The sequence below is a fragment of the Solanum lycopersicum genome, chromosome 8, assembly GCF_036512215.1.
Source record: "Solanum lycopersicum chromosome 8, SLM_r2.1".
Classification (NCBI taxonomy): domain Eukaryota; kingdom Viridiplantae; phylum Streptophyta; class Magnoliopsida; order Solanales; family Solanaceae; genus Solanum; species Solanum lycopersicum.
This window is the reverse complement of record NC_090807.1, coordinates 37,058,813-37,075,425: the sequence shown is the minus strand read 5'-3', so window position 1 is coordinate 37,075,425 and position 16,613 is coordinate 37,058,813. Positions and strand designations below refer to the sequence as shown.

The window sequence follows — 16,613 nt, the reverse complement described above, 5'->3', positions numbered from 1 at the left end:
TATTAACGCAGGAAAGTTATAATATGGTTGGGTGTAAAACATGATATTAAAATGTCGGGATTGAATGGAGTATGATTGTTGTCGGTGTTGTCAGCGTGATCAGTGAAGCCACATGCATGGAAATTAAGGGTTAAATGGCTGATTTAGGAGAAAAACTACTATTATATAATATAGTGGAAATGAAATGCGTGAAAGTTGATGGCAAAATTTTGGTGGGGGAAACAATAGTTGAAGAATTTCTCATTTGTTGAGGTAGATTTAATTTGCAGTAGTTAAAGGAATTGTACAGAAAAGCCAGACTCTCTTTTGTTTTGTAATTTTTGTTGACCATTGCTATTTAAATGTTAGATATTACTTGAGAAATTCTTAGTTTCAATTGGACTAATGATTAGCCAATTATCGGCTATTGACGTTATAACGTGGGTTTATAGTATGTAATGAGTGTTAAGTAGTGGAGCCTGATTAATTTTAGGTTTTCCTATTTATTCTCTATTTTAGGCTTTCCTATTTATTCTATATTTTAGGTTTTCCTATTTATTCTCTGTAACAAAAAATACTCTGATTTATTAATATAAATATACATCACCGCCGTGGATGTTTACTTACGGGGTTTTACCACGAAATATTGGGTTTTCTCTTTCCCTCTCTAGATCTCTCATCTCTTTTTCTTGAAAGTTCTTGTGTTCTTCATTCATCTAGTGTGTACGCGTGAATTCCATCCTAACAACTGGTATCAGATCTAAGGAGATTCAACACGATCACTGAAGATGGATAGTTCAAAGCTTGGAATCGAGAAGTTTGATGGATCCGATTTCAATTTCTGGAAGATGCAGATCGAAGATTATCTGTACCAGAAAGAACTTCACGAACCATTGACCAGGGTGAAGCCGGAATCCATGACGGAGGAGAAATGGAAACTCAAGGATCGCCAGGCTCTAGGGTTGATCCGGTTGACTTTGTCAAGAAACGTGTCATTCAACATCGTGAAGGAGAAGACTACGTCCGGTCTGTTGAAGGCACTATCAAATATGTATGAAAAACCATCGGCTATGAATAAGATATATTTGATGCGTAGATTGTTCAATTTACAGATGTCTGAAACTGGATCCATTTCTGATCATATAAACGAGTTCAATATGATTGTAAGTTAACTCAATTCTGTGGAAACTAATTTTGAAGATGAAATTAAGGCGTTGATTTTGATGTCATCTCTGCCCGAGTCTTGGGATACTGTTGTTGCTGCGATTAGCAGTTCCCGTGGATCTGAGAAACTGAAGTTTGATGAAATCTGTGATGTTGTTCTTAGTGAAAGTATTCGCAAACGAGAAGTGGGAGATTCATCGGGCAGTGCTCTCAGCGTTGATCGAAGGGGGAGAAGTAAGACGAAAGGCCAAAATCAACATGGTCGATCAAAATCAAAGAATCGAGGAAAATCACTGAACAGACCAAACGTGACTTGTTGGAACTGTGGAGAATAAGGGCACTTTCTGACGAACTGTACAAAGCCAAAGAAAAAATAGAATCAGAAATTTGGAGATGACAATGATTCTGTAAATTCAGCAGAGGACATTGGGGATGCTCTAATCCTTAGTGTGAACAGCCCGGTTGAATCATGGATTTTTTATTCTGGTGCATCTTTCCATTCGTCTCCAAGCAAGGAGTTGTTCCAAAACATCAAATCTGGAAATTTTGAAAAAGTATATCTTGCTGACAATAAAGGCTTAGAGATTGAAGAAAAGGGGGATGTTTGCATAAAGATCACCTCGGGAAACCAGTGGAAATTGGAGGATGTCAGATATATTCCTGGGATCAAGAAAAATCTGATCTGTGTTGGTCAGTTGGATAGCACGGGATATGAGGCAGAGTTTGGGAAAGGTTCGTGGAAGATCGTAAAAGGTGCTATGGTAGTAGCTCGTGGCACCAAATCTGGAACCTTGTACACCACTGCAGGGTGTATAAACATGGTCGTTGTTGTTGAAGGTGCATCCGGTTCATGTTTGTGGCACAACAGACTTGGACACATGAGTACTAAAGGAATGAAGATGCTGGTTGCAAAAGGAGCATTAGAGGGTCTGAAGTGTGTTGATATGGGTCTTTGCGAGAGCTGTGTTATGGACAAACAGAAAAGAGTAAGCTTCACAAAGAATCCTAGAGAGCCAAAGAAAGTGCGGTTGGAAATGGTCCATACAGATGTTTGGGGACCATCTCCAGTATCATCACTTGGAGGATCCTGATTCTATGTTACCTTCATTGATGATTTTAGCAGGAAGGTATGGGTTTACTTCTTGAAGCATAAGTCAGATGTGTTTGAAACTTTCAAGAAGTGGAAAGCTGAAGTTGAGAATCAGACCGGTTTAAAAGTCAAATGCCTAACGTCTGACAATGGAGGAGAGTATGACAAATCAGAGTTTAAGGCATTCTGTGCAGCTGAGGGAATCAGATTGATGAGAACAGTTCCCTGTAAGGCAAGGAAGAATGGAATCGCTGAGAGGATGAACAGAACATTGAATGAGCGAGCAAGGAGTATGAGGATACACTGTGGGCTGCCCAAAACACTTTGGGCAGATGCTGTGAGCACAGCTGCATACTTGATCAACAAGGGACCATCAGTTCCTTTAGGGCTCAAGATTCCAGAGGAGGTGTGGACAGGAAAAGAACTCAAGTACTCACACTTGAGGACTTTTGGTTGCACTGCTTATGTTCATATTGACCGAGAAAAGAGAGACAAGCTTGATGCCAAGGCTGTGAAGTGTTACTTCATAGGATATGGTTCTGATTTGTTTGGTTACAGCTTTTGGGATGACAAGAACAGAAAGATCCTGAGACATTGTGACGTGACATTTGATGAGTCTGTCCTGTACAAGGACAGAGAGCAGAAGGTTCTAGAGATTACAAAGCAAGTGGGAGTTGATGTTGAGTTGGAGAAGAGTAACCCCAGAGATGTCGAAGCAGATACTCAACCAACTCCTATTGAAGAATCTGAAGTGGAGCAAGTTCACCTTCATTACACTATCTATTGTTGACTGATGAGGGGGAACCAGAGTCTTTTGATGAGGCCCTACAGGTGGAGGATTCGATCAAGTGGGAGCAAGCCATGGATGATGATATGAGGTCACTTGAGAAGAATGACACATGGGTGTTGACTGAGTTACCTGCAGGGAAGAGAGCTTTGCTGAACAAGTGAGTGTTCAGAATCAAGACTGAACCAGATGGCAAAAGAAGGTTCAAGGCTCATTTAGTGGTTAAAGGATATTCACAAAGGAAAGGTATTGATTATACTGAAATATTTTCTTCTGTTGTGAAAGTATTGTTGCATCAAAAATTTGCATCTAGAGCAAATGGATGTAAAAACAACGTTTTTACATGGAGATCTGGACAAAGAGATCTATATGCAGCAACCAGAAGGATTTGTGGTTCCAGGCAAGGAACACATGATGTGCAAGCTCACCAGGAGCTTGTATGGACTAAAGCAAGCACCAAGGTAGTGGTACAAGAAGTTTGACTCCTTCATGACCAAGAGTGGATTCTACAAAGCTGAAAGGGATCCTTGTTGTTACTTAAAGAAATACACTGATTCATATGTCTTTCTACTCTTGTATGTGGATGATATGTTGATTGCAGGATCTAGTATGAGAGAGATTAACAATCTGAAGACAAGGTTGTCTACAGCATTTGAGATGAAAGATTTGGGTCCAGCAAAGTAGATTTTGGGGATGAAGATTTCTCGGGATAGACCTACTGGCACTTTAAATCTATCTCAGGAGTTGTACATTGAGAAGGTGCTGAGCAGATTCAGGGTTAATGATGCTAAACCCAGGACTACTCCATTGGCAAATCACTTTAAATTGTCAAAGGAGCAGTCACCCAAGACTGCCGAGGAGCGTGATCACATGGCACTTGTTCCATATACTTCAGCAGTTGGTAGTTTGATGTATGCTATGGTCTGCACTAGAACTGATATAGCACATGCAGTGGGAGTAGGTAGCAGGTACATGGCAAACCCTGGGAAAGAGCATTGGGAAGCTGTGAAGTGGCTTCTGAGATATCTGAGAGGTACATCCAGTACTTCACTTTGTTTTGGCAAAGGCAAGGTGACTCTTCAAGGTTTTGTGGATGCTGATCTTGGTGGGGATGTTGACTCGAGCAAGAGTACATCCGGGTACATTTACACCATAGGTGGAACAGTAGTGAGTTGGATGTCCAGGCTTCAAAAGTGTGTTTCTCTTTCATCTACTGAAGCTGAGTATGTGGCAATAGCTGAAGCTGGGAAAGAGATGATATGGCTGGCAGATTATCTTGAGGAATTGGGAAAGAAGCAAAGCGAGAAGATTCTTTACTCAGATAGCCAGAGTGCCATACAGTTGGTGAAAAATCCAGTCTATCATTCAAAGACAAAGCACATCAGAAGGCGATACCATTTCACTCGCAGGGCAGTGGAGGATGGTGATATGTTCTTGGAGAAGATAGAGAGTGCAAAGAACCCGGCAGACATGTTGACGAAATGTGTTGATGTTGGGAAACTGAGGTTATGTAAAACCTCGGTTGGTCTTCTGTAATTGTTGCTACAGATGTTGCGGTGTAGTAAAGATGTTGATGATGAAGAGATTTTTTTGAGAATGTATTTTTTGGATGACTGAGTCAGTCTCCAAGTGGGAGAATTGTTAGGTAGTAGAGCCTGATTAATTTTAGGTTTTCCTATTTATTCTCTATTTTAGGCTTTCCTATTTATTCTCTATTTTAGGTTTTCCTATTTATTCTTTGTAACCAAAAATACTCTGATTTATTAATATAAATATACCTCACCGCCGTGGAAGTTTACTTACGGGGTTTTACCACGAAATATTGGGTTTTCTATTTCTCTCTCTAGATCTCTCAACTCTTTCTCTTGAAAGTTCTTGTGTTCTTCATTCATCTAGTGTGTGTGCGTGAATTCGATCCTAACAATGAGTTATATTAGAATGATTGCCACTGATATTCAAAACCAGTGGCTTAATATTGCATGTTATTGTGTATCATCAACTTAAGTTTAATCTATTGAGATAGGTAATAATTAAATATTAGGTATATAGAATTATTTAAATTTCTTTAAAGTTAGGTACATTGGGGGAATTAAGACCTACCCTTAGGTTTGAACTTTAGGAAATTGATTATATAATCAGGTGGGTTTTTGGGTCTAGGATAAATCGAATAAATTGAGTGTTTATAGACTCGGTAACTTACAAGTTATGCATATATATATTTGAAAGGCTCAAAGACATCGAGGAAAGGAAAAGCATTGGAGAAGTAGTTTGCTTAACTTCGGTTCTTCGATTGAGGTAAGTTATGGTTTATTCTATTTGATAGATAGATTCTTAATAGTGATTGATTGTATGGTTGTTGGTTTGATTTTGTGGTTAGTGTTTGGTTTGAAATTCTGAAATCTATAATTTTGAACCCTTTCTATCGAAGTGATGTCTTGAATAAAAAGGCTTGATTAAATACTATTAATTAATCTAAAGTGGTAATAACAATTAATAAGTTAATGATATTATTGGATCGGAGTGTCACGTTCCGACATGGTATTCTTGGATCGTAGTGTCACATTCCAACACAATATAATTGGATCCAAGTGTCACGTTCTGACAAGGTATTCTTAGATCAAAATGTCAAGTTCCGACATGGTATAATTGGAGTAGAGCGACACGTTTCAACATGGTAACATTAAAGGAAAAGGCATTGAATTAACTTAATGTACTCAATCTCAAAGAATCCATTTCCTAAATGAGTGTGGTGTGGAGGCATGAGTCCCCATATGTGTGTTGGATATTGTGAGTTATTTTGTACTGGCTTCCGTTGTCACTTTTTCATGTTTTTTATTGCTTCTTACCGGTTAAGTGTCATAGTTGATTTCATACTATTATTCATTGTATTTTTTTTATTTTGGGTCGATCGCTTATACTTACTCAGTACGTCTTCCCTGTACAAATTATTACTTATGTTTACTTCGTTTTTCTTTTGTGGAGTGAAACAAGTGTACCATCGACTTCGACTCTCCCTCAGCTCTATCCAGTCTCCAGCACATCAGATTTCAGGGTGAACCATTCCTTCTTGCCCGTGCTAGCTTCTCTTAGTCATGACATGTTGTCATTGAATTTCGGACATAGACCATCTTATTTACTTATTTTGGTGTCTTTCGAGATTTGGAGATAATGTGTACTAGACTTTAAAGGTTTACTTGATGGTTACCTTAACAAGTTTTGAGCTTTCGCATTTGTATGGTTATTCGTAGTAGATTTATTAATATATGTTGGGGTTTGGAATTCTTGGTTCGCCCACTTAGGAGGTTAAAAATAAGTGTCATTCACGACTCGTTTGGTTCGTGATACAAAAGTACCTTTCTTATTAACGAAAATTGTTAACTGTCATGTGGATGCCACATAGACTAAATCCCTAAATCCTACTTACTCTTGTCTCCCCTCATTTCATTATTTTACAGAAACGATTTCACCCATTCTCCCTCATTTCGCGTCTAGGGTTTCACATATTTCTTCGTGGCTTAGTCTCAAAGTGGATATTCATTGTTTTAGGTTAGTAAATATTTTTTCTTTTTGTATTGTGATTTTGATATTTCAAAGCATGATAGTAAGGATTTTACAACTTTTCCTTCATTTCGGGGCTGGGTTTAAAAGTGGATATTCGTGGTTGTAAGTTAGCTAATCTTTTGTTTAAAAGTGGATATTCGTGGCATCCACATGACATTTAACAATTTTCGTTAATGAGAAGGCACTTTTGACACATAGTTTGACGAAAAGGGTAGTTTTGAGACAAAATATAGTTTAAGGGTACATATGAACTATTTCAGAGAGTTTAAGGGTACATATGATCTATTTCATATAGTTTAAGGGTATGTTCGATCCTTTTCTTTTTAGTCTATGTGACGGTGGGATCCTATTGGCGTGCAATGTGGCACCACATGATATTTAACAACTTCCATTAATAAGACACTTTTGACCCAATAGTTTGACGAGAAGGATAGTTTTTAGCCGAAATATAATGTAAACGTAAATATGAACTATTTTAGATAATTTAAGGATATTTTTGACCGTTTTTCATTTTTAAAATAGTTAGTATCTTAGTACTTGGTACTTAAATTTAAGAAGTTTGTAACTTAATTTTAAAAAGATTGATTTTATCTAACTTTTTATAAAACCTTAAATTTCAAAAGTTAGAGAACTAATTTTAATTTTTGATTGCAAGTTGTAAAACTTGTAAGTTTAGTGAACTTTAAACAATATAAAATAGTACACAAACATTAAACAATATAAAGTAGTAAACAAACATTAAAAATTTAAGGGATAATGCCCAGGTACCCCCTCAACTATGCCCGAAATCTCAGAGACACACTTATACTATACTAAGGTCTTATTACCCCCTGAACTTATTTTATTAATAATTTTTTACCCCTTTTTAGTCTACGTGGCACTATCTTGTGGGTCCAATGATGGTTGACTTTTTTTTAAACTAGTGCCACGTAGGCTAAAAAGGGGTAGAAAATTACTTATAAAATAAGTTCAGGGGGGTAATAGGGCCTTAGTATAGTATAAGTGTGTCTCTGAAATTTCGGACATAGATTGAGGGGGTACTTGTGCATTTTCCCAAAATTTAAATTAAAGTTTACAATAGGTTAATGTTGAAAGAGTTGAAAATTAAATTCTATAAATGACTTGTATTAAATAAAAGACTTTTAATTTTTATAAAAAAAAGTCGAGGTGAATAGGCTGCATATTTATTCAAATAAATAAAATTGTATAAATAATAGAATAATATCTAATCTTGGCATCAACCTTTAGAAGGCATATATTGAATTAGATCTTGATTATTATACTAGTATTTGTAATTTTGAAAATATTATTTTAAAATTTTTCTATCCTTTCTTGAGAAACACTAGTTGTAACTTGTATTTGTTGTTCTTCCTCCATAGCTTTTATGTCATCATCACTATTACATCCAAGTATTTAGAGTCTATTTGAATTTACTTTAAAAAAATAGTTTTTAAATCGAATAGAAAGTCAAACTGATATTACTTTTACAAAATAAAAAGTAGGGGAGACCACTTTTGGGTTTTGACTTATTTTAAGTTATTTTAAACTTATTTTAAGTAATTTTTTACCTTGCCAAACAATTTATAACTTATTTTAAGCTATTTTATATTTTTCAAATTCTTCTAAAAGTTAAAAACTTACTTGAAAGTAGGTTTCACCAACTTTTAAGTCCATCCAACTGACTTAAAAGTGGGTTTGACCAACTTGTAAGTCAATCCAAATGAGCTCTTAATCTATTCGTCTTGTACTTGGCTATCTAACTTTGATAGCCCTGAATTCCTTTTTCGATATTGATCCAATCTTTAAATAGAATTGATATTTTAAGTTGTCATTTGCTAATGAATGCATATAAGCTCCAATAAGAAATTTTGTTGCTTTGAAAGTGTCATGATCCGGAATCAGTTCACGATGGCGCTACCATAAACCCTAGTAGGCAAGCCAAAACCCAAAATCAAAAGAGGTAATTGCACTAAAATATAAATATATGAAAGCCATATAAATATAAGAGCAAGCTCATACAATATATATGCACCGAGAAAATATGCGAAGTATCCTCCAAATGTAGTGGTCTTAATTCTTTGCCCTGTAAGAAACGTTTTTAAAGAACATCTTCCTTCAACTTTAAGTTAAATAAAATTACATTTTGTCCCTTTTACACCTCAAATATTTTAAAACAACTTTACATGTTCAATTGCCTGTGTACTCTCTCTCTCTCTCTCTCTTTTTCATTTCTCTTTCTTTATTTTTCTTTCGTTCATTGTTTCTTCTTTTCACTTTTTTTAAAATTCTTTTTTTCAACTTCTATTTATTTATTTATTTTTGTCTTTTTTCACTTCTCTTTCTTTATTTTTTTCATTTATTATTATATATTTTCTCTAAGAGAGAAGATCATGTTGAAATTGTTCGAAGGCTGATCTTGCTACTTCCATCTATCCCCTCCTCCTTTTAGAATTTTCACTTTAGATTTTTTCTGTTATTTTTAGTTGTATCATTTTGTTCGATGATTTGGTTGTAATAAGGATCTAACTTTCATGTTTATTACAATATCTCTATTTGGTTAGATGAATTGATACTCTTGTTGCTTATTGCTCTATTGTTTTCTCTCTTTAATTCACTTCTATGTTAATTTGAAGTCCGTTTTTTATTAATTTGGTGATAAGCCCTAGTAGACATGAGTTGTTATGATTACATTCTCCAAGGTAACTTGCATAGTGATATTTTTGACGATGTCATAAGGCGACAGAAAGGTTTGTGCAATGGTTATAATCCACAGGCTATCATATTTCATTCTATTGTTTGAATGCTTAAATGTCTACAGGTACATAAGTCATGTATGCACAAACACAAGGGTCTTACATCATCAAAAATGAAGAATTTGTTGACAATATAAAGTTCTGATAGATTGACACGGACTAATGAAACATGTAATGCAGCATGGTCCAAATGTGCAAATAAATAAGGAATAAAAGACATGACAGGTGGTCTACTGAATAAATACATAAAAGTCAAGGAATGTATAACTATATACAAACCATTAAAAAGTAAAGAAAGTATCGGGTAGGAGAACTATATTCTTATAATGTCACGACCCAAAGTACCCTAGGTGTTACATGAATACGATCTCGACAACCCCTAAAGAAGCCACTTGGCATAAGCATGATGTAATAAAACAAAATTTAAGAAATATATGTTAGGATATACTATTAACCATGCATTTTGATATAGTATTAATATTGAACAACTGTTTATTCATTTATTCAATTCAATAAAGTGTAACATTAAATATATTAATTGTCATATATGTGTCCTAACTTATATAGTAGATGATTTGGTGTATAGAGTTTAAGCTTATACACGGAAGATTAAATCATCGGTTCTTATAAGTTAAACTTTATAATTCACAACCGTAGATGGAAATTTGGACAAAACCATCAAAAAGATTGTAGTACGAGATTAAATGTAATTTGTCTTGATTATGAGAATGACATAGTTCTAACTTCTCGTGCTAGTGCATTTGGTATGTATTGAACGGGACTAAGCAGAGATAGTTGTTTTAGACTGACTGATAAAAATATATTATCTAAACTATTAAATGTACTTATATTCTTAATCTTGATATAGCGATTATGATCTGTATATATTAATTTTCATTTTTTATTTATTAAAAGGTGAGATTCTGAGATGGGTCAACATGCCTGGAGATTGGATGATAATAATATATATTGGTGAAATAATTAGTTAGTTGATGGAATTCATGTCTCAGTATAAAGATTGATGATACACCTTTTATGAGAAGCGTATAAGTTTTCATATGTAAACCCGACCGATAGATTTATGAATCTGGCACATGAAATAAGTTAAGAATTGCTCTAAAAGAATTTAATTATTGAATTAAATTCGTCAGTAATTTAGTTTATTGATTAGTATCGATAATCTTAACATGGGGAATTACATAAGTGTTTAATGGTAAATTTCAAAATAAATAGAGGAGTGCAATTACGAATTTTTAGTGGAATGATATATAATTTATTATGGTAAGAATAATTAAATTAATTATTTAAAATTATTTCCATAATAGGTAGGATCAGTAATAAATTTTGTGGTCCCTCCAGTACCCAATTTAACTAGAACTCATAATCCTATTTTCTAGAAGAAAAAATAATGTGTTCTTCTCCAAAAGGAAGAAGAAACGTGTAATGTTTTTTTTTTGAAAGAAAGAATTTATGATTGGACTAGGAAGACATCTCTATAAATAGGGATTCTTCTAAACTAGAAAAGTATTCAAAATTCTATACAATACTTGTCCACCCAAGTATTGAGAGAGTTCAATTGTTGATTGGGATCACTGCTGAAGACTATAGAGCTGGAGTTTGATTTACTTCAAGATATCTGCACACGCTTCAAGAGGTAATCCTGAGTTATCTTTCAGCACACTATGAATCTGATCACTATTTGTGATTGTTGTTCATATTCATGCAAGATGTATGATTCTGAATGCTTCCGTTGTGTATGCCATTTTTTAACAATTGGCATTAAGAGCCATACTTGCATCTTTATAGATAATCTAAAATATGCGTTTGTGAAATTGTATGTATGATTCGTGATTGTGAATTTATTTTACCACGAAAAGAAAAGAAAAGATTAAAAAAACTTGAATAGGTTTGTTTTTATTAAATACATACGGTAAAAGTCACTTATGAAAATTGATCTGTAAAATTTTGATAGTATTTTATGTAGTCATGCACGTTATTTATTTTTTATGGATTTTTTTAAAAAAAAAGAAAAAAAATTGATGCCTGCACCTGTCATTATTTTGTGTTTTCTTGTGGCAGCACTTGTGTACAATTTTAAATTCTTATTATGTGGCTGGTTGTTTTTTGATATATTAAAAAAAATTACTGAAGATTTGGGTATAAATTAATTTTTTGGCTCACGTGATTTGGTATATAAAGAAAATTTTGATTTTGTACAAATAAAACAAAATAGTATGGCTGTAGTTTTCTTGTACATGTTATTGGCAGCCATAGTTCCTTTTTTTTTAATCAATACCTTTTTTTTAATCAATAGGTATATTATTGAATATGTATGAGATAGTACATGGATTGTATTAAAATTTTGGTGTACATGTATTTTTTCTGGAATTTTTTTTTTGTACAAAAAATCTTGGCGTACATATTTTTTTTTGAACATTAATTTAAAATAATAATAATAAATAAAATAAAAAATAAAAAAAATTAAATTAAAATGGTGATAAAATGTTCTTTTCAATATTCACCATGATTAAATAGTAGTGAAGTATTATGTTTATGTGTTGGCGTAGACCTTCCTCTCCATCGGATGAATTTAATACAAGTCACTACGTATTAAATCGCTAGTTTGGTAATTTGTATTAACTTTCCTAAATTGAGTAATATATAATTGGATCAATGTAATTAGAGGATTTTCACTTGACTTTAACTAACAATAGACTCTCCAACTGAGTTAGGTCTGTATAAGCTTATGGAGTGAATAATCAATCATTATATATGTATATTGTATGAATGGTTCTCCAATTTTAACGATTAGCTATTTAAGATGCATGGATGTATATGTATATAATGATTTTGAATGTAAATAATCAATGTTATATGATAGTGTTATTGATCTATTGTAACTATTTCTTCAATCTCAGATTCAACATGTCTCCTTTTAATCCCATTAGTACTATTTTGGGTCAAAACAAACTAGAGGATTCTATCTATGTTGACTGGAGGAAAAATCTCGACATTGTGTTAACTGCTAAAGAATATAAGTTTGTGCTTCACGAGGAATGTCCATTGAAACTAAATGATCAGTCTAGTGATGAGGATAAGTTAGCTTATCAGAAAGGGCGCAAAGCTGATGAGATGGTGCGATGTTACATTATGGCTTCAATGTCAAATGTTTTGCAACAACAACATCAAGCTATGTTGTCTGCTTTTGCAATTCTGGAGAATCTCAAACAAATGTTTGGAAACCTGGGTCGATCAGCTAAGCAGACTGCCCTGAGAACTCTCATGAACACTAAGATGGTTGAAGGCACCCCTGTAAGAGACCATGTTCTGAAGATGATAGGTCTTCTGAATGAACTAGAGGCCTTGGGGGCTGAAATTGACAATGACTCCCAAGTTGAGATGATATTGTAGTCTCTGCCTGACAGTTTTCAACAGTTTTGCCTAAATTATAATATGAATAAGATGATTCTATCTTTGGCACAACTGTTGAATGAGCTGCAGGCGGCAGAGACTCTTGTCAAAAAAACATGCACCATCAGTGGCACTTAATGTTGAGAAAAGTTCTACTTCGAAACTGCAAGGTGGATAAAAGAAGAAAAAGGCTCACAAAGCTAAGGAAATTGCACCTCCAACTGGGGGTGTGAAAAAGTCTAAGGGCAAGTGTTTTCATTGCGAGATGTCAGGCCATTAGAAGGAACATTGTCCAGATTTCTTAGCCAAGAAGAAAAACAAATCAGGTAACTCACTTTCATTTGTAATTAAAACATTTTTAGCGGTTGTTTCTACCACTTCATGGTTTGTAGATTACAGAGCCACTGATCATATTTGCATTACATTGCAGGGGTTTCAAGAAATGCGCAAGCTGATTAGAGGTGAAATTAGCATTTTTCATGCGGATAGCTCAGCAGATCCAATTTTAGCATTAGGAACTATTAATTTTTCGTTTGATAGTGGTAGATTTTTAATTTTAAAAGACATTCTATATGCACCTGTTATTAGAAGAAATTTACTTTCAGTTTCTAAACTTTTAAGAAATGGTTATGATGTTAGTTTTTCTGATAACGATTGTGTTATTAGCTATAATAAACATCTTGTCTCTGCTGGTACATTGATTGATGGTCTTTTTATTATCAATATCTCACTTGAATTACAACAAACCATAGAACTGAATAATATTAACCTTTCAAGTACAAGAAAACGTTCTTATAATTTTAATGAGACTTATCTATGACACTTGCGTCTATGTCGTATAAATCTAGATATGATTTCAAGGTTGGTTCGAGATGGACCTTTAGGTTCATTAAACTGGAGGAACTACCATTATGTGAATCTTTTTTGGAAGGAAAAATAACTAAGGGACCTTTCCCCTCAAAGGGAAATATAGTCAATGATAAACTAGAGTTAATTTATATATATATATATATATATATATATATATATATATATATATATTTGTTGTGTCGTAAGTCTGAATGCTTTGAGAAATTCAAAGAGTTTAAGACTGAAATGAAGAAACGATATGGAATATATATTAAGTCATTGCAATCTGATCGTGATGGTGAATATCTCTCTAATGAGTTTATTATTTACTTATCAGAACAAGGAATTACATCTCAAATGTCTGCACCTAGAACGCCACAACAAAATGGTGTAGCAGAAAGAAGATATAGAACTCTTTTAGAAATGGTTAGATCATTGATGAGTTACTCTGATTTGTCTTATTCGTTTTGGGGATATGCCTTAGAAACTGCAAATTACATTCTGAACTTAGTTCTTTCTAAATCTGTTCCTTTGACACCCATTGAACTATGGACTGGGCATAAACCTAGTTTGAGACATATTCGGGTTTTGGGGTGTCCAGCACATGTATTGAAAGGGAAGGTAGAAAAATTGGAACCTAAAACAGAAATATGTGTTTTTATTGGATACCCTAATGGAACGAAAGGTGGTATGTTATATAATCCTAAAGAAAAGAAGGTCATTGTGACTACCAATGCCAAGTTTCTAGAAACAGATTTTTTAACAAACAATATTCCTAGAAGTAAACTAGTTTTACAGGAATTGAGCAAAGAGATAATAAATCAATCTACTAAAAATAATGAAAACCAAATTCAGACCCCACATGTTAGAGTTAACATACAATTGCATTATAATAGTGGGAGAGATGTTAACATATATAAAATTCCACAAGTACAAGATCTTGAAAATTCATTGCATCAAGATAGTGGGAGTAATAATGAGCATATTGTATTAGAGGAAAAGTTGTTGATATCTATGCACCGCAAGGTAATGAAGATAACATGGAAACTCAAGATCTAAAAAAAACATGTGGTTCCACCACAAGATCATAATAATGCAAATCTCTCTAAACCTGCCTCTGCAACTGTTAGTGTCTCATCGTAATGGGAGAGTGATAATAAAACCACTTTGGTATGCACTCTTGGGAGAGTATTTTGAAAGAATCCCTAAAGTTTCGAATACCGAACCTGTAAATTACGACGAAGCACTACAAGATAAAGATGCAAAAAAAACGGATTGTTGCCATGAAATCAGAAAGAGAGTCTATGTACTCTAACAAAGTCTGGGATCTTGTAGAACCACCTGTAGATGGATTCAAACTCATTGGATGCAAGTGGATATTTAAGAAAAAAGAGAGGAGTAGATGGACAAATGCAAACTTACAAAGTTAGACTTGTTACAAAAGGGTTTACTTAGAAAGAACGGATCGACTATGAGGAAACTTTTTCACCAGTAGTCATGCTTAAGTCTATTAGAATTCTCTTATCCATTGCTGCTTATTATGATTATGAAATTTGGCAAATGGATGTCAAGACAACTTTCCTTAATAGAAGTCTTGATGAAGGCATATTTATGCGACAACTAGACGATTTCATAAAAATAAAAAAAAAGAACACATGTTGTGCAAGCTTAAAAGATCTATTTATGGTTTAAAGCAAGCTTCTAGGGCATGGAACACTTGCTTCGACAATGCAGTCAAGTCTTTTGGTTTTGAGAAATGTCTTGATGAGTCTTTTGTGTACAAAAAGTAGAATGGGGATAAAGTGGTGTTTTTGGTATTATATGTAGATGATATCTTGCTCATAGGAAATAATTTGGGCTTGATGAATTCAATTAAGTTATGGTTGTCCACAAACTTTGATATGAAGGATTTGTAAAAAGCTGCTCACATCCTTGGGATCAAGGTTCTACGTGATTACAAGAAAAGGATGTTAGCTTTATCTCAAGCTATTTATATTGATACAATTCTTACCAGGTTTAGCATGCACGATTCCAAGAAAAGATTTCTTCCTTCCAAACATGGAATTTCTTTATCTAAGGATCAATGTACTAAGAAAGATGAGGAAATAGAAAGCATGAAGATAGTACCTTATGCATCAGCAGTAGGAAGTCTCATGTATGCCATGTTATGCTCTAAACCTGACATTTGTTTTGCCGTAGGCATGGTTAGCAGATATCAGCCTAATCCTGGACGAGAACATTGGACATCAGTTAAGCATATAATCAAGTACCTGAAAAGGACTAAGGATTACATGTTAGTCTATCATTTGGATGAATTGGTGCCCATAAGGAACACAAACTCAAATTTCCAGTCTGATATGGACTCTAGAAAGTCGACCTCAGGAAATGTGTTTACTTTGGGAGGTGAAGACATTGTTTGGAGAAGCATCAATCAAACCTGTGTTGTTGATTCTACCATGGAAGCCAAATATGTAGCAGCTTCTAAAGAAGCTAAGGAGGCAGTGTGGCTCAGAAACTTTCTGAAAGACTTGGCGGTTGATCCTGCAATATAAATGCCACTTACAATGTTTTGTGATAATAGTGGAGTTGTTGCAAATTCAAAGGAACCATGAAGTCATAAAAAGGCAAAACACATTGAGCAAAAATATCATTTGATCGAGACATAGTACAAAGAGGAGATGTGATGATGGCAAAGATTGAATCAGAGAACAACCTTGCAGACCCTATCACAAAATCTTTACCACAAAAGTCTTTTGATAGACATGTTGAAGGAATGGGTGTTAGAGTTGTAGGTGCATGGTTATGACTCTAAGTGGGCGACTGTTAGGATATACTATTAACCATGCGTTTCGATATAGTATTAATATTGAACAATTGTTTATTCATTTATTCAATTCAATAAAGTGTTACATTAAATAGATCAACTGTCATATATGTGTCCTTAACTTATATAGTAGATGATTTGGTGTATAGAGTTTAAGTTTATACACAGAAGATTAAATCATCGGTTCTTATAAGT

General features: G+C 34.1%; 1 pseudogene; it reads left to right on the top strand.

Moving 5' to 3' along the window:
- Window positions 1–12,198: 12,198 nt before the first annotated feature.
- Window positions 12,199–16,146, top strand: LOC138337930 (uncharacterized; annotated as a pseudogene).
- The last annotated feature ends 467 nt before the right edge of the window (window positions 16,147–16,613 follow it).